Consider the following 19302-nt stretch of genomic DNA (forward strand, 5'->3'; position numbering starts at 1 on the left):
TGTAGGGAAAACTACATACCTGGATTATCAGCTGAAAGTGCCTTGATTGTACAAGGAGTACATAAAACTCTACGAGGAAGACCCCTTTTCAGAGGAAACCTTGAGTGCAGGTGAGCTCCTCATGGCAGCAATATCAGAAGAACGGAGGAAGTCTTGGCAAGATCTCATTGAGGGTGTTGATATGACGCACAACAGTAAGAGAGCTTGGTCTACCATTAAGAAAATCAGTAACGATCCCAAGAAGTCTACACCCCATTCTAATGTTACTGCAGATCAGGTTGCCCACCAACTTCTCCTGAATGGCAAATCGGCACACAAGAAACGCCACAAAAGGAATCCTTGGCCACAGGTTGACACAGAATCTACCTGGTACTTTAACAACTTGGAACTCCAGACGGCTATCGACTCCCTTAAGAATGGCAAGGCAGCTGGTCTTGATGACATACGTACAGAACAGATCAAACATTTTGGGCACAATACACAGGAATGGCTGCTCTCTCTGTTCGACAACTGCGTAACCCTCTCCCAGCATCCTAAAATCTGGCGGAAAGCCCGTGTGATTGCTATCCTCAAGCCAGGGAAAGACCCTAACGAAGCAAAGAGCTACAGACCAATCTCCCTGTTGTGCCACCTCTTCAAGCTCTTTGAGCGCCTCATCCTGAACAGACTGGGGCCAGTCACAGAACAACACCTGATACCAGAGCAAGCAGGTTTCCGGCCTGGAAGATCGTGCACTGGCCAAGTGCTAAATCTAACCCAGCACATCGAGGATGGTTTCGAGAAGAATGAACCGACTGGAGTTGTGTTCGTCGACCTGACAGCTGCCTACGACACTGTTAACCACCGTATACTTCTCGACAAGCTCTATACCATGACAAAGGACTCCCATCTGTCTAAGCTTATCCAAATGCTCCTGGAAAATAGACGCTTTTATGTTGAGCTCAACGGGAAGCGCAGCACATGGAGGAAACAAAAGAATGGTCTACCTCAGGGCAGCGTACTTGCTCCTGTCCTATTTAATGTTTACACCAACGACCAGCCAGTGTACACAGGGACAAGAAGCTTCATCTATGCTGATGACCTTGGCATAGCAGCCCAGAATTCCCACATAGACAAAATAGAAACCACTCTTTCATCAGCCCTAGACAACCTGACAGACTACTACAACAACAACCATCTAAAGGCTAACCCTGCCAAGACCCAGGTTAGCTTGTTCCATCTCCGCAACTACATTGCTGGGAGGAAGCTGTCCCTGAAATGGAACGATGTCTCATTGAAACACTGCGATCACCCTGTATACCTTGGAATCACTCTTGACCGAACCCTTTCATACAAACAGCATGTTCAAAAAGTGAAGGGTAAAGTTGGGACAAGGAACAACCTACTACGGAAACTGGCAAACTCATCTTGGGGTGCCAATTCCTCCACGCTGAGGTGAACTGCTCTTGCGTTGTGTTACTCTGCAGCAGAATATGCCTGCCCTGTATGGGGAAGATCATCCCATACAAAGAAAGTTGATGCAGCACTCAACGACAGCTGCAGATGCATCACTGGCTGCCTCAAGCCCACGAATGTGGACAGCTTGCACTCCCTGGCCGGCATTGCTCCATCCGATGTCCGCAGAACAGTTGCAAGTAGGACTGAACGCAGCAGACAAGTTGAGGACACCCGCCATCCCCTTTACTCGCATCAACCGGCCCCTACCCGCCTGAAGTCAAGGAAAAGCTTCCTTCATAAAGTCCAGCCACTGTCACAACCTCCTCATTCAACCAGAGTGATCTTGTGGGAAGAGAAACGTTCTGAAAACCACCACCATGAAAAGCTACCAATCCCGACCAAGGAACAGCTGCCCCCTGGCCATAGATGTGATTGGAAGACGTGGAAGTCCCTCAATAGGCTTCGCACAGGTGTGGGGCGATGTAAATACAACATGAATAAATGGGGATATACTGACGACACAGACACCAACTGCGAGTGTGGAACATCCGTGCAATCCATGTCACACCTATTAAGATGTCCACTCCTAATAGACCAATGCTGCCTGGAAGACCTGGTGGCAGCAAATGAGAAGGCTCTCCAGTGTGCCAAGGCCTGGCAGAGCATTTGAGGACACGAAAGAAGAATACAAAGTGTATATATCCTTTTCTTGAACATGATATTATTTATTTTTGGTGCTTGATAAATCTTTATAGATATTTATCACAACTATGAAATTTTAGATGGTTACCATTTCGCGTTTGTTCTTTTCTTTTTACTTTTTTTTAGTTTTTTTTCTTCAGTTATGAGTTATGAGTTTTTGATCGATCGGGTGGGTGGTACATGTACGACATTACTTATTAAAGGCTCTGTATAAGCTTGGCTTGTTAGAACTCTTGTGAGTAATGTGCCGCGGGATTCCATATCCTTAAACTGCTGGCGAACAGAGCAACAAGACCAAGCTCTGTAAATATTAGGATCTCTGTCCAGTAGTGCCGTGTTTGTGCCATCGAACTGGATCGACCAAATCAATTGATTCATAATATATGTATATGCAATATTTTTTCCCGTAACATTAGAGTAATTTTAATAGTTTCATACTATTAATTGAATGTATTGTTAACTGTAACTGTATAATTGTTTTAAATGGGGGCACGCTACAAGAGTCCTATCTCGCACCCCGGGGCAACGTGTCTGACACGGCCGGTTGTAGCAACTACTCCGAAGATCAAGATTACAGTAATCTTGATCTAAGGAGACACGAACGAACGAACCCTAACCCTAACCCTAACCCTAACCCTAACCCTAAACCCTAACCCTAACCCTAACCCCTAACCCTAACCCCCCCCCCCCAAACCCTAACCCTAACCCTAACCCTAACCCCCCCCCCCCCCCAAACCCTAACCCTAACCCTATAGAAATGAAAAGAGATCATTTCATGACATGTTAAAGATGACACAGGATGAAAGAGTCCCCCCTTGCAAACTATGTAATCACAGAATGCTAGCGTCCCCCCTTAAATTTTGTTCCGTCCTTAAGATCTCATGGAATGATCTGCGATTACATAGTTTGGATAGACTGATCATACACTCCTATAAAGAAATGAAAAGAGATCATTTTATGAAATGTTAAGGACGACACAGAATGCAAGGGTCCCCCTTGCAAACTATGTAATCACAGAATGCAAGCTGGTCCCCCCTTGCATTTTGTCTCGTCCTTAACATCCCATGGAATGATCTGCGATTACATAGTTTGGATAGACTGATCGTACACTCCTATATAGAGATGAAAAAAGATCATTTCATGACATGTAAAGGACGACACAGAATGCAAGGTTCCCCCCTTGCATTTTGTCCCGTTCTTAACATCTCATGGAATGATCTGCGATTACATAGTTTGGATAGACTGATCAAACACTCCTATATAGAAATGAAAAGAGATTATTTCATGACATAATAAGGAAGATACAGAATGCAAGGGTCCCCCCCTTGCATTTTGTCCCGTCCTTAACATCTCATGGAATGATCTGCGATTACATAGTTTGGATAGACTGATCATACACTCCTATATAGAAATGAAAAGAGATCATTTCATGTCATGTTAAGGACGACACAGAATGCAAGGTTCCCCTTTCATTTTGTCCCGTCCTTAACATCTCATGGAATGATCTGCGATTACATAGTTTGGATAGACTGATCATACACTCCTATATAGAAATGAAAAGAGATCATTTCATTACATGATTGTTAAGGACGACAAAGAATGCAAGTGTCCCCATCATTCAAACTGAGGAGAGATTTAGTCTTTTATTGAGTAATATTTTTACGCAACAGATGAGTAGATTTGTTACTCAACACAAGCTGAGTAAAGTTTACTCAAAAGTTGAGCGGTTCCCTTTTGACTACTTAAAAGAGTACCATTTTACTCTGAGCAGTTTTCATTTAGAGTGCAGGGTGCCCACCCGTAATGCTACTGGGGAAGAGGAGGCGACAGCGGCAAGATATGCCCATGACGGTGGTACCCCAAACTCCGCTTCGGAAAGGATATCATCTGATGGCAGGACGTCAACCCCGTCTGTTGTCAACCTCTGCAAGAAGAAGCAAGTGCTACGATTAAGCACCTGGAATGTGAGAACAATGAACCAGTTAAGAAAACTGGAACTCCTGATAAAGGAAGTAAAGAGTATGAAATTGAACATAGTTGGACTAAGCGAAACCAGATGGAAAGGGGAAGGAGTACTCAATCCAGACAGAGACACCACTATTGTCTTCTCAGGAAAGGATAGCGGCAAAAGTGAAAGTGCTGTAGCCATCTTACTCACAAACGAAGCCAGAAATGCACTGGATGCATACACTCCAGTATCAGAGAGAATAGTGATGGTAAGACTGAAAGCAAAACCAAAACACCTCACCATCATCCAGGTCTATGCTCCCACATCAACACATGACATGAACACTATAGAACAGTTTTATGGCCTACTACAAACAACTGTGGATAAAGTAAACAATGGTGACACACTAGTAATCATGGGAGACTTCAATGCTTAGATTGGAAAAGGTGAAGCCATCAGGTATTGTCAGATTTAAATACTGTAAATTATTATGGTCTGACGATAAATTAGGTTCTGATGAAATGAGTATGTATCACAAGAAAATCAAGCAATTTCAAGAGTAAGAATATAGGGTACAAACAGTTTATTTAAGTGCCAGCGGCTCAATATAATTAAACATGCAAATAGTTGACAAAAATAAAATGTTTCAGAATCACTGTGAACTTAGATAGGAGTATATCCTATCACTGTTTATGTCGTCTTAACGGTACTCAATTATATCACAATATAATTCTCCATATTTCCAAAAGAAAATAGATTACCTGATGACCAGGTCATCCTTCCATTGTAAAACATACAAGTAATCACCCACCCACTCTAGCCCGGTCTTTGTATATATAAAGTAAACGGCTGTGGGTTAAAGAGTCCCGATTTAGAGTTCGTAAATACCACCTCTTCCTGTTTCCGAATAGGCGGAACGATATACTCCGGTGTATGTAGTCACCCGGTGCGATATGATGCATGACCTGCTAAGCCTGACCGGTGTACGACAGCACTGGGCGTTGACTCAACGACTTGACGCGAGTAGGTTGCCTGAGCTTGTCGACTATGAACACATGTCCATTCACTGATGGTGCCTAGGGTTATGGCTACGAGCCCAGCTTGTCCCTAAAAGAATTAAATGGAAACCAAATAGCCAACCATCTACAAAAATAAACACGATAGCTATAGCGATGTAAATCCTAACAATTTACAACAATCATTTACAATCTCTAGAGCTTAGCTTCACTGACATAAACCACTAAAATAGGCGACATTTATAAATGACCATGCATGTACGGTATCTTTCACCTAGAAATTATAGAATAACACCTATGTCTTTACATATAGTTATACATGTAGAACTTTTCAGTGCAATACCATTTCTTAAACCTCATATATTCTAAGCAAACAAAATAATCAAGGTTAAGTCTTCCTTATTCAAAAAGCAAGATACAACACAAAAATCCATTATCTCGTAGTACATAGAAAATATCTTTCTCTTTATGAAATGTATGAAATTAACCTTCCTTCCAGATAATTACAAATAAGGTAATACATTTATTTCTGTAACTTACAGTTCAGATGTTCAAATGATGATTCAAGTTGAGGCGAGGGCTGATGAGGCTTCTACCACGTCGGCCTGTGCTGCCTGGTTCTTGCCTGGTCCCATAGTATAGGGAAAGTCTATGCCAGCAACAGCATGCTTATAGCCTGTGGCTGTAACTTTTACCTTCGTGGCCAACACCCCTCATTCACTCCCCAAAGTCAGACCAAATTCTGAAAGGTCTGCTCCTCTCGAGATCTCATGTGCAATCTGATTAAACTACCCTAAATCTCTAATCCACGTTGGCTCTCTCAATAGTAACCTCTTTAACATTCTTTGTGTTCCTCTCATGCCAAAACTGTCCATCCAAATTCCTTTTACTGAATCCTCTATACAAAACTTTCCTATTAACATTCTCCTCATCCTTTCCCCACACACAGACAAAGACAGACACCTGCTCTACTAGAGACCCAATTTAGTTGACCTAGGCTGCGTTCATGCTTAAATTTTGAAGGCAGAATGAGCGATCTGAAACGCTCATCGTAAACGCTCATCGTGATCGCAGTTCCACGATGTAGTGTTCATGCTTACTTCTCTGGCTCCCAAGGCAATTCTACGTGTGTGGCCTTAATTGGTCTTCCAGCTGGATTCGCAAACCTTCACTGTGCATGCTACGTAGACCTACTAGAGGTCAGTGCGTTGACCCCATTTAAACGCGTTTACAAATTGTAAACGCATCTTTTTGTGAGTTTACGATCGGCGATCGTGATCGCCGTTTTTCGGTGATTCTACAAAAGTGAGCTAAGACGCAACCGTGTTTTAAACTAAACGCGTAACAGATGCCTGATTCTGGCCGTCAAAATCAAGCATGAACGCGCCCCTAGTAAATCCAAGTTAGTTGACCTGGTAAATTGCTACCAACAACATCTATTCATCTAACACCTGTCCATTACATTCTCTGTCTAAAAAAGAAATCCCAGTCACATTGTGACAGGTATGGAGTAGGCAAATTTGGCCTTGGCAACAGAAATGAGAGTGGAGAAAAAGTAGCAGAATTCTGTCATGTCAATAACCTTATTTTAACAAACACAATGTTTGACCACCACAAGAGGAATCTATACACTTGGAAATCTCTCGGGGACAGTTATAGGAACCAAAATGATTACATCTTGATCAGGCGCAGGTGGAAGTCAAGCATCGAAGGTGCCAAAGCTTTCCCAGGAGCAGACTGTGACACGGACCACATACTATTAGTCGCAAAGATGCAAATCAAACTGTCTAAAGTCAGCAGGACATCAAAATCAAGAAGAATGAATGTCAAATCACTTAAAGATCCCAAAACCCTACAGTCTTTCTTGAACTCATCGGAAACCAATTTCAAGAAGGATCTCTCTGAAATAGAAACTTACAAATAATCTTCATCAGAAACTATATGGACAGTCTATAAAACAGTACTCAAAGAGTCTGCTGAAGCAACCTTTGGTAAAGCAACAAGACGTGCTAAGAAGCCCTGGATTAATTAGTAATGAAGTTCTCTTACTAGCTAAAGAAAAGAGCAAATTAAGACGGGATTTAAGTACAAAAGCCAAGAATGAAAGGTAAGAATCTAAGATCAGAAATCCAAAGGAAGGTAAGGAAAGATAAAGTATATTGGTTGGAAGAAAGATGTAGGGAAGTGAATGATTTCAACATAGCTGGTAAAGCCAAAGAAATGTACTCAGCTATCAAATCGGTCAAGACCAACCCCAGAAAAGCACAACAATCATTATAAAAGACAAGAACGGCATCATTTTAGATCAGAGGAAAAACATAATGAACCGCTGGAAAGAATATGGAACTGAGCTTTTCAAAAGACCAATCGATGAGTGTCCACAAACAGAAGAGCAGTTCCCTATAATGGAACAAGAACCAGTGCCACTTCTTTCAGAAGTTGAACATGCGGTGAATCTTCTTAGATATGGGCTTCCCAAAACACCTCGTCACATTGATCCAATCTCTCTATACCAAAGAGCTAGAATCAGTTGGGATGGTGAACATACTGAAGAGTTTTAGGTATAGGAAAAGGTGCAAGACAGGGCTGTATCTTATCACCATACCTCTTCGTCACATGCACTGAAAGTGGGATGAGGGAAGCAGGTGTTGCGCACTATGGCATTACATTTGGTGGCAAAAACATCACAAATCTCAGATATGCTGACGACACAGCACTTATCGAACCTTCCAAAGATGGAATTGAAAGTCTCACTCATGCAGTAAACGATGCCGGCAAGAAACTCAACTTGCATTTAAATGTTAAAAAGACTAAACTCCTAGTTGCTGGTAAAACCTCAGATATACCGATTGTAGCATCCAGATCGACGGGGAAACAGTAAAAGATGTGGAAAGCTTCAAATATCTTGGATCTACAAAGCAGGCGCGGATCCAGGATTTCTTAGGGGAGGGGGCCCAACTTTTTTTTTTTTTTGCTCCCGAAAATTTGAAAAATGCGCCGGCCAAAAATTCGCTCAGTGGGGGGGGGGGGGGGGGGGGGGGGGGGGGGGGGGGGGGGGGTAGTGAGCACATTTTTTTTTTTGATCCTCAAAAAAAATTCAATTTGCACCCCCCCCCCCCCTTGAGCGCCAGGGGGGGGGGGCCCAACCCCCAAAAAAGGTAAAAATCACGTGATTTTACATGATTTTTTTCTCAAGGGGGGGGGGGCCGGGCCCCCCGGCCCCCCCCCCCCTGCATGGATCCGCCACTGCTACAAAGAACAGCGATGCCAGCTGTACCAGTGACATAACGATAAGAAAAGCCATAGTAAAGAAGAGAATGGTTGACCTGCATGTACTTTGGAATGACAGGAACATCTCAACCGGTCTGAACATAAAACTGGTCAAAACCCTGGTTTGGAGGGCTTTGCTTTATGGTGCTCAAAGCCGATGAAAATCGCAGCATGGCAGCAGAAATGAGGTTCTGGAGGAAAATGCTAAAGATCAGCTGGAAGGACAAAAGAACTAACCTCAGTGTTCTACAAGAACTAAACACAGAAAGAGATCTCCTTGGAAAAATGGCCCGGCTCAAAATGGGTTATTTTGGACATATTCTGCGTGGCAGTGGGAGCCCCTTAGCAGCACAAATAATGGAAAGCCAATTAGAAGGAAAAGGAAAAAGAGGCAGACAGAGAAAGCAGTGGTTTGATAACATCAAGGAATGGACAGGTCTCACATATTCAGAAGCCAAAAGATTAGCACAGGATAGAAACAAATGGAGAAAGACAACAAGAAGATGTGCAGATGTGGTCGCCAATCGCCAGCAACTGACGGTGGCAGCCAGGTAGCTATGATGGAGCCTGATCATGACGCGGAAATGACGACAACACGCACATATGACATCGACGACAGACTGGATACTGCCGATCGAGTGCCGACACCATCGACGACTACATCGATGCACCAACAGCAGACCACGTCGGATAAAGAACTGCGGATCGGGATCGGGATCGACGGGCAAACAACACCCATGACATCGACGGACAGCACCCAAGACCATAATGAGGACATCGTTGACGTCGATCGCTTGACCCGGATTCCTTTGCTAGATAACTCAAACTCTGACACCTGAACTTTCGACTATCCTGTTGTGTGTTTTTTTTCATACTTCTAAAGTGCTCCGCTGCTTTAACGCATCAAACAGCTATAGTTTGTTAGTTTCAATAAGTTTGGTAAGTAAAATACCTCTTTTCATTGTTCCAGACTGTAAGTGAGAACGAGAGATCGAAATAAGAGTAATTTGATTTATTACTCCCTTAAAATGAGCGTAGTTTTATATTTCCGTTACACCATTGGGAAGGGAATTCCAATGTTTTACGACATATTGCAATAAAGCGAATTTCCAATACTACCTACTCTTTCTGGTAAGTTAAAGTTGAATCGGCTATTTCTTGTATTATAAACATGTACGTCAGAAACAAGATCGAAGTTGGATCGAATATAATGATTCGACCTAGTATGATATATTTTATGCACGTGATGCAATACGAGTTGTTTTTATCTTTGGTCGACTTCAAGAAAACCAGCTTTATAGTTCGCTGTAGCCTAAATGAGTTCTTATACCAGAACAGTTGATAAATCTCACTATTTTGTTCTGTATAATCTTCAACTTCTTTTGATTTGACTTGTTTATATACCATGCAGGTTTAGCATAGTCAAATAAACATTGGATAAGAGCAAAACAGAGTGTACGTCTTGCTTCATTACAAAAATTTGTACGAGAATTTGCTTTTTTTACAACTGATTCTACTAAAGATGAAAATAAAATTGCGCTAGCCAACTCAATGCCTAAAGCCCCAGTCCCATATAAAGCCGGACCAGCACGGACGAGCACGGACCACTCCGGACCCCCCCGGACCATGGTCTGGGGTGATCCGGGATGGTCCGGGATGTTTTGTTCAAAAAAGTGTGATGCTTTTAAGCTACAGTCCCATATACGTCCCGGACCGTCCCGGACCATCCCGGACTCCATCCGGGGTGGTCCGGGATTCGGTCCGTGTTGACACCGTGTTGGCACCGGGGTGGTCCTGGATGGTCCTGGATGGTCCTGGATGGTCAATAACTCACTCCCGGACTGCCACGGATCAACACGGACCGCCCCGGCGCCACTACGGATGACCTCGGACCCAGCACGGTGGCTACACGGATCACCCCGGATCAAACTATTGTCCCGGACCGTCCCGGACCACCCCGGCAGTTTTTGACCGTCAAAAACATCCGGGGTCGACTCCCGGACCGCCCAGGACCATCCAGGACCATCCAGGACCATCCAGGACCATCCAGGACCACCCCGGTGCCAACACGGTGTCAACACGGACCGAATCCCGGATCACCCCGGATGGGGTCCGGGATGGTCTGGGACGGTCCGGGACGTATATGGGACTGTAGCTTAAATACTTTACAGAATCTTTTCTCTTGATTATTGTGTGTCACTTTGTATTTAAATGATCTTTTAGAACTACTTTTAGAACAAAACATAATGCTTTCTGTTTTTCCCAAGTGTAAAGAAAGCTTATTATCAGTCATCCAATCGACCAGTGGCGTACGCAGGTTTTTTTCAAGGGGGGGGGGGGTTAAAAATCGGGCCCAAAATTTCGCAACGACTCAGCCAGCCGCTGAATAAGCGGGGGGGGGGGGGGGGGGGGGGGGGGGTAAGAGGTCATTTTTTTTGTTTTTTGAGTCCCAAAAAAAATCGCAACGACTTAGCCAACCGCTGTATAAGCGGGGTGGGGGTGAGAGGACACTTTTACCAACAATTCAATTTGATGCGTCATTTGTGGACAACTCTCCATGCCTCTTGTACTTAAAATTTCATGTTTTTCCTTCTTTCTTGTGATTGAGATAATCTACTCCCCTGAAAGCAAGGTATAGAATGCAAAATGATATTCTACTTCACATGTTATGAAGTAGGATCAAGGACACATGATACAAAGAATAGTGAAATTTGAAGTACAAAAGGCATGGAGAGTTGTCCACAAATGCGGCATCAAATTGAATATCGCCCTCTAGTGACTAGTCATTTAAAAAAGCTTTAACTTCCTTATGCCCAATTTTGTTCAAATTTTCACTGATTTTATTCAAAAATCTTAAACTTTACAATAAAAGTAACTTAGTATGAAGGTTTTGGTTCCCTTTAAGTAACTTAGAGGCTTAAATAGAACATTCGCACCATCTTTTAGGAATTTAGCTGGAATCATGTCTAACCCAGTACTTTTTGATACATTCAACTTACGTAACTCTTTGAAAACAAATTGTTCACTGATTGGTAATAACTCGAAGCTGTTTTCACGTAACCTTTTCTTTCGTAAAACTCACGAATACAATCATTGTCTGCGCTGAAAAAGTCTTTGAAAGGGGGGAGTTTGTCTACTAATTTGGCAGCCACATTTGTGAAATAAGGATTGAATTCATCAGCGATGGCCATCTTATCATTCCCCATCAATTTTAATGACAGATTCTTGTTCTTTTCGCTTCTTATTTTTTAATCCTAAGCTTTTTAGATTCTGCCAAAGCCTTTTCGAATCGTGTTTATTTTCTTCTATATCTTGTTTTGTAAGTAATCGAGCTGTAAACTTTTAAAGATGACGAAGAATGTTATCGCAGAGTCTCTTTGTGATATCATTAACAAATCCCTGTCTTCATGAGTTGTTCCACGTGAATGGAAAAAGGCTCGGGTAGTACCAATATTCAAATCTGGAGATATTTCTTCTTTGAATAATTACCGCCCCATTTCAATATTACCTATCGTGAGTAAAATTATAGAAAGGGCCGTCCACCAACAACTCAGTGAATTCTTGGACGAGAATCAATTACTACACCCTAATCAGTCTGGTTTTAGACCTCAACATTCAACAGCTAAAGCCCTTGCAAAACTTGTAAATCAATGGTCGTTGAATATTGATAACAAAGAAATTTCTGGAGTTGCCTTCATAGATCTTCGTAAGGCTTTGGTACTATTGACCATGAGCTACTTCTACATAAACTAGCTTGTATAGTTTGTAGTAATAAGACTATTTTTTGGTTCAAATCATATTTAGGGGATTAGGGTTAAGTGACCCAATTTAAAGGAGCCAAGTCGCATCCATCAACCATCAAATTAGGTGTGCCACAAGGTTCAATTCTTGGTCCCCTCTTATTTTCAATATATGTTAATAGTCTACCTGAATGTACTCCTGAAGGTATCATAGATATGTATGCTGACGATACAACACTTACCGTCAGTGCAAATGATGCAACTGTTGTGGAAGTTGCATTAAACAGAGTCATGGCATGGATTAAGGAAAATCGTCTTGTTCTTAACACTGAAAAAAACTTGTGTCATGTTTATAGGCTCTCGTGCTAATCTCAAGAAAATTGAATCTTTCACCATTTCATTAAATGGCAATTTGATCAAAAGAGTTCAATTCACCAAATGCTTAGGACTTTTGATAGATGAAGAATTGAATTGGTCTAAAGAAATCGAAAACGTAAGTAAACTTACCCAGAAAAACATACTGTAAGCATGATAAAGAGAGCAAATTAAGAGTTTTTTGCCTCAAAAATCCTTAAAGTTACTTTATAACAGTTTAGTGTTGCCACGATTAGATTACTGCTCTGTTGTATGGTCGAACAGATTTCATTCTCATACAACTAAGCTGCAAAAAATTCAAAAGAGGGCCGCAAGAATAATATTGAACAAGACATAATTATGACACACCGTCGGCTGATTTGTTCACAAGTCTTAAATGGATGACACTAGACAAGCGGTTTGAGTTAAGTCGCGTTATGATGATATATAAATGCGTTCATAACTTAGCAACTTCTTACCTTCAGGTAGGCTTAATCAATCATAATGATGTACATGAGCATCATACAAGACAAATAGACAGTGGATGTTTACGTGTGCCTAGATTTCACACTGATTGTTATAAGTGTAGCCCGATTGTTTCTTCCATATTTTAATGGAATAAGCTAGATAATTGAGAACGGCTTCCTCTGTCAATTCATTTAAGAGATTGTTTAAACAAAGTTGTAATTTGTGAATGGCTCAGCCGAACATACACTACGTGCATGTTTTGTAATACATGATTTATTCACATAATCGCGACTTAATCAATATTTTTCTATTGACATTACTGTTACTAGGTTAATGATATATGTTTATTTTGCAATGAGGTATTATTTTTTGTTACTGTTTTTGTATAAACGTTATATGCAGTTATATGTTTTTTATGCAGGGCCCCATGGAAGACCACCACTTGTAGGTGAATGGGCTACCCTGTCAAAAGATTAGAAATAAATAAATAAAATAAAAAAAGTTTAGCCTTTAATTTTCACCTCACTTTGGACCATATTTTAAGTTTGTTAGTTATGGAAACTTCGATTTCAGCTATCAAACGCTGAAGATAATATACTAACGTCTACGTGTAATCTCAACTACAATGTAATGACGTTGAGAGTTGATGCACTTTGCGAAATAAATGTATCTCATTCCAATTGAAGTATTCAGCCTGTTCATTGAAAGACTCCCCCTACACGACATTAGTCCTTTTATAAAGGGACATTAATTAACTCAACTAAAGAGCGCCATCTAGGTGTGCGCGCGCTAGAATCAAAATTTGGCGCGTTCATTGATTCATAGTTTCTGCGAACTTAACTGTGTATATTCGAAGTCACTGTACCGGTACTGCTCTGGCGCTGTGACCGTACCGACGTCCGACACGAAATGATCCAGTGCAGCGAGTCTGTAAAGCTGTCGTAACTAGTCTAGAGGTCTACTGCAGATTTCAAGATTTGAAGTGAAAGTTGCTTCTCAAAGGCGACATTTACAGTCATTCAAGAGGTAATTTTGTTAGTAAAGATACGGTAATTACTTAGACTAGATCTAAGCCGCGCCGTACAGTGCCACTGGCCATGATAACCCTAGGCCTAGTGTAGGCGGCTGTTAGAGTCTAGAGTCTATGTCTACGTCTAGATCTAATAAAGTAATAAGCTGGTATCTACTCGTCAAAAGCCTTTTCAGCAGCTAAACAAGGATATTGTGGTGTGGTGTCTCTCATAGTGGTCATGAGGCCTAGTGCGTACAACTTACAAGTTGTGCAAGTAAAAACAGTTCCTCCTACGATTTAGCCACTGATGATGCCAGTGATGGCTCCCTTCTTCTTCTTCAAGATAATCTGCCTCCTTCAATACTGAAGATTCTTGCAGATCTACTCGGCCTTGACTGAGGTGCTTCTCCAGCTCCAAAGAGGGCAGATCAATGAAGTTGGTAGGGAGCTCATCCCAGTCCTGGAGAGTGGAGTGTTCTTGGGAAGAAACTTTGCCTGTAGGCTGTGCCTGTAGGCTGTAGCTGTCGGAGTTGGAGCTGGGTCTCATAAATCTGTGTCGGTGTTGCTGACGTGTTGAACAGAGTCTTGGTTGGATGTAGACCCTCTAGACCGAATTTTCCGTCTCTTTCGTTCGTTAGCCTCTTATTGGGGTAGGGTCGGCCGGCTCTCTCTTTAGAGACAGAAACCGTCTATAGGCCTAGACCCTTGATAACGCCACGGCCATTTCAGGTCGTAGCGTTTTGCCCCCAAAATCCCCCAAAATGTCATTTTACCTCGTGTAGATCTAGACTATATCCAAATGTAAATTAGGCCTAGGCTATAATACATCGGTTCCACTTACTAACTTGATTGAAATAATCCGTTTAATGGTCCCTTTTAAGGAAATTATGGGTCAAAATCGACATCCATGTTGAAAATCTTGCAAGCCGTGTTAAACTCTCGCTGCCGGAGTCATCTAAATCAATCTCATCCCTTCTAGTCTACGCCGAAGGCAAAATGATTATGAAGGAAAAACTGTGCGCCATCTACACGTTCTTAATGGCGTTATCACAGTTTTTCCTTCATAATCATTTTTGCCTTCGGCGTAGACTAGAAGGGATGAGATTGATTTAGATGACTCCGGCAGCGAGAGTTTAACACAGCTTGCAAGATTTTCAACATGGATGTTGATTTTGACCCATAATTTCCTTAAAAGGGACCATTAAACGGATTATTTCAATCAAGTTAGTAAGTGGAACCGATGTATTATAGCCTAGGCCATGTAAAATTGATTTCATGTTGATCGTCCCCGCCCGCTTCCTTTTTGGGGGCCGCCTCCTATTTTTTGTTATTTGTTATTTTTTTTTTTTTTTTTTTTTGTAATTTTTTTTGGATTTTTTTTTTTTTTTTTTTTTTTTTTTGAAAGAAAAAAAAACATGAAAAACACTGCTAAAATGGCTCTATTTCTGATTTAAAAAAAAAAATTTGTCGGCGGCCATCTTGAAAAAAAATAGCCTCGACTGTCAGGCAAAATGTACCGAGCAGCCATTTTGAGCGGCCATTTTGAAATATCAAATATCAAATAACATGGTACACCCTCCTCCTCTTTTTCAAAAAATCCGGACGATCAACATGTAATCAATTTTACATGGCCCTAGGCCTAATTTACATTTGGATATACACGAGGTAAAATGACATTTTGGGGGATTTTGGGGGCAAAACGCTACGACCTGAAATGGCCATGGCGTTATCAAGGGAATGTGTATAGACGGTTTCCGTCTCTAAAGAGAGAGCCGGCAGACCCTACCCCAATAAGAGGCTAACGAACGAAAGAGACGGAAAATTCGGTCTAGGTTGGATCTAGATCTAGATCTAGTCTGGAATTGGTACTGTGACTAGGTGATTGATGGCTTTGTATAGCATGGTTACTCGGGCCTGCGTCTATCCTCTAACTAGGGTGGGAGTGCTAGATCTTCTCTCATTTTAGCCTAGACAGACATAACGGTCTGGTAATATGGTATGGGCCATTCTTAAATAAAACTGACATTTGTCGTCACCTGACGGAAAGAAAGAAATGGCTGGGAATAGTTTTGATAATGGGCACAGCTTTTTTAATAATAGTACATTTATAAAGCGCAGAAACTATCCAACATTAGGTATATATTCTACTGCGCTACAAGAGCTCCTGATATGCTTAGATTTACGGTACAGTTAATTAAAAAGAAGTGTTTTCAGTTTTGACTTAAAGACGTTTACAGATGGTGATTTCCTGACTTCAAATGGCAAGTTATTCCAGAGTTTTGGGGCTGCACAAGCAAATGCTCGATCACCTAGCGTTATTTTTGTTTTGATAGATGGGATCTGTAGCAACAAAGTATCTCGGGAACTGCGCAAGTTGCGATTGTGTTGATTAGGTTTGAAATTCAACAGTTCTTTGATATAAGTGGGAGCTTGACCAAGAAGTGCTTTATATACAATCAGCAAGATTTTGAATGTTATTCTCTGGCGTACTGGTAACCAATGTAGATTTCTCAAAATTGGGGTGATCCGTGTGAATTTAGAACAACCACAGATCAGCCTTGCACAGGTGTTTTGAACCCGTTGCAATCTCACTATTTGAGAGTCAGGGATCCCATACAGTAGACCATTACAATAGTCCAGCTTATTGGTAATACATGCATGTACAATGTCTTTCGTAATGTCCTTATCTAAATATTTACGAATACGTCTGAGATTATAGATCATGTAGTATGCTGATTTACAGACATTTGTGATGTGCTCTCTCATATTCAAATTCGAATCGAACTGTACTCCAAGATTTCTTGCACTAACAGATGGTTCTATTACAGAGTCTCCAATTGATACACTGTTCAAGTTGATTTTGGATGTCTGTTTAGGTGTGCCAATGATCATTAATTCAGTTTTACCATCATTAAGCATGAGCCTATTTTGCAACATCCATCCACGTACATAGTCAACACATGTTTCTAGGAGTGAGACACATCGCTCTTTAGCATGTTCATCAGGTCTGAATGATACGTACAGCTGTGTGTCATCTGCATAGCAGTGGCATGATATCTCGGGGAAATTTGTTCGAACATTTGAAATGAGATTAGCAGTGTACAGAGTAAATAACAAAGGACCCAGCCGAGAACCTTGTGGAACTCCGAAAGGCACTGGCAAATCATCAGAGATCACATCGTCTATTTTGACCTTCTGATATCTATTCGCCAAATACGACTCTATCCATTCAAGAACACTACCATCTATACCAAAACAGGTCTTTAAAGTTTCTAATAAGCAAGAATGATCTATGGTGTCGAATGCACTACTTAGATCTAATAACAGTAAAAGAGAGACTTTCTGGGAATCCATAGCCATCAATAAATCACTCTTTATTCTTAGCAGTGCGGTTTCAGTACTATGGAATTGTCTATATGCAGACTGAGTACATGGCAAAAGTGAGTTGTTATTGAGGTGATCCATAATTTGCTGGGTAGCAGCACCCTCAACCAACTTCGATATATATTTCAGATTGCTGATAGGTCTTAAGTTCTTAAAATCTGCGTCAAGACCAGGTTTTTTCAATAAAGGTGTGATGAGGGCATTTTTCCATTGCATGGGAAAATGACCAGTCGAGAGAGAAAGATTAATCAATGATGTGAACACAGGAATTAATATGTCGATACATTGTAGAAGAAGTTTCGTGGGCATAGGATCTAAAGAGCATGACTTCTTACTGAGGTTAAGTATAAGTTTTTCAACTTGGTGCTCAGAAAGAGGTTTGAAATTGCTCAAAACATCGACATCATGGTAAGTTGCTAATGGAGAATAGGTCCTGGGTTCATTCATTGCATCTAATCTAGTTTCAATATTCTTGTGGATTTTAACGACTTTGTCACGAAAATAATCACCTAGGTCATTCACAAACTTATGTTTATCAGTACTACAAGGTATCAGGGGTTGTTTATTAGACATGTTCAATAGAGACTTGACAACATTGAATAACTTGTTTTGATTATCCTTATTTTCCATGATCAGATCTCTGTGATATTTTCCACGAGCTTTGTTCAAAAGTTTCAATGTTGCATTTCGAACAGACTTATAGTTGTCCCAATCACTATCGGCCCTGGTTTTCAACCAGCGCTTTTCAGCCTTTCTCTTTTTCCTTTTTTCTGTCCTGACACAGTCAGTATACCACGGTACTTGGGGACGTAACACTATCTGTTTAGTAACAACAGGGGCATGTTTCTCTAAGATATCACTAAGCGTAGTATCATACAACAAAGCTAGTTCAGTGAGGGTACTAGGTGTGTGCATACAGAGCTCGCTTTCAGCGATGTCTAACTTCAATCTATTCACATCAATAGCAGACAGCTTTCGAAATGATATCAGTTTAGAAGGCAATGGAGGTTTAGAAGAGTTTAGAAAACACATGACTGGAATGTGATCAGATAATATAGAACTATGTGGCCATGGTGACCCAAATACGATATCATCAGACTGACGACATATCATGAGGTCAAGGGTGTGACCGTGTACATGTGTAGAGAAATTAACCAATTGTTTACAACAGAGCGATTCGAGAAGATCTACAAAGAGTCTAGCATCTGCATTGGCAGTATCCTACAACAAAGTTATTCTTGATTTAACATCATGACAACAGACAAAACTTTGTTGGCACCAATTATCTCTGGCTATATTATAATGTAAATTACCTTTGACATCAATGATCTACTTGAAGTACTTCCTCCAATCTATCTTCTAAAGCATGCTGCCTTGGTGCAAAATTCTTACAGATAACACACTGTACGTTTTAACTGTTACAGGCATGAGACAGAGCAAATCGGGAAAAGTTTTGGCCGTGAATTGATCTTTTTGTAGGGGCATCGACAGCCTGGCCATCGATTAATTTAAGGCATGTGTCTTTACTGTAACAGAGAACCAGGCAATATAGATGCACCACGGTTTAAACCAAAATGTGTACAAAACTACATCATACATGGTGCCCATTTATTTTATAGTGTTTTAATGATATGCACGTTTTCCTTTTTTAAACGTGGTTCTTCATTGAGCTGCCAGCCCTCATTAATTATTTTAAAAAACTCAGCATAGTCTTCCTATTTTTCCCGATTTGCTCTGTCTCATGCCTGTAACAGTTAAAACGTACAGTGTGTTATCTGTAAGAATTTTGCACCAAGGCAGCATGCTTTAGAAGATAGATTGGAGGAAGTACTTCAAGTAGATCATTGATGTCAAAGGTAATTTACATTATAATATAGCCAGAGATAATTGGTGCCAACAAAGTTTTGTCTGTTGTCATGATGTTAAATCAAGAATAACTTTCCAAATCGTCAAAGGAGAACACCATTCTTG

At 41.1% G+C, this 19302-nt stretch overlaps 1 protein-coding gene and 1 long non-coding RNA gene across 2 annotated transcripts in view; one reads left to right on the plus strand and one right to left on the minus strand.

The window, feature by feature from the left end:
* Window positions 1–4653: 4653 nt before the first annotated feature.
* LOC115929789 lies at window positions 4654–6094 on the minus strand. Its single transcript, XR_004066730.1, has 2 exons — window positions 5644–6094; window positions 4654–5194 (listed from the first exon to the last, which is right to left on the minus strand). It is a non-coding gene; the product is annotated as an uncharacterized LOC115929789 (long non-coding RNA).
* A 7676-nt stretch (window positions 6095–13770) lies between these two features.
* Window positions 13771–19302, plus strand: part of LOC100891406 (WD repeat and HMG-box DNA-binding protein 1) — a 44958-nt gene continuing 39426 nt past the window's right edge. The window contains exon 1 of the mRNA XM_030999811.1: window positions 13771–13961. The gene's annotated coding sequence lies outside the window, so the exon portion shown is untranslated. The remainder of the gene's footprint in view (window positions 13962–19302) is intronic.

The sequence above is a fragment of the Strongylocentrotus purpuratus genome, unplaced genomic scaffold, assembly GCF_000002235.5.
Source record: "Strongylocentrotus purpuratus isolate Spur 01 unplaced genomic scaffold, Spur_5.0 spur5_scaffold_5, whole genome shotgun sequence".
Lineage (NCBI taxonomy): Eukaryota > Metazoa > Echinodermata > Echinoidea > Camarodonta > Strongylocentrotidae > Strongylocentrotus > Strongylocentrotus purpuratus.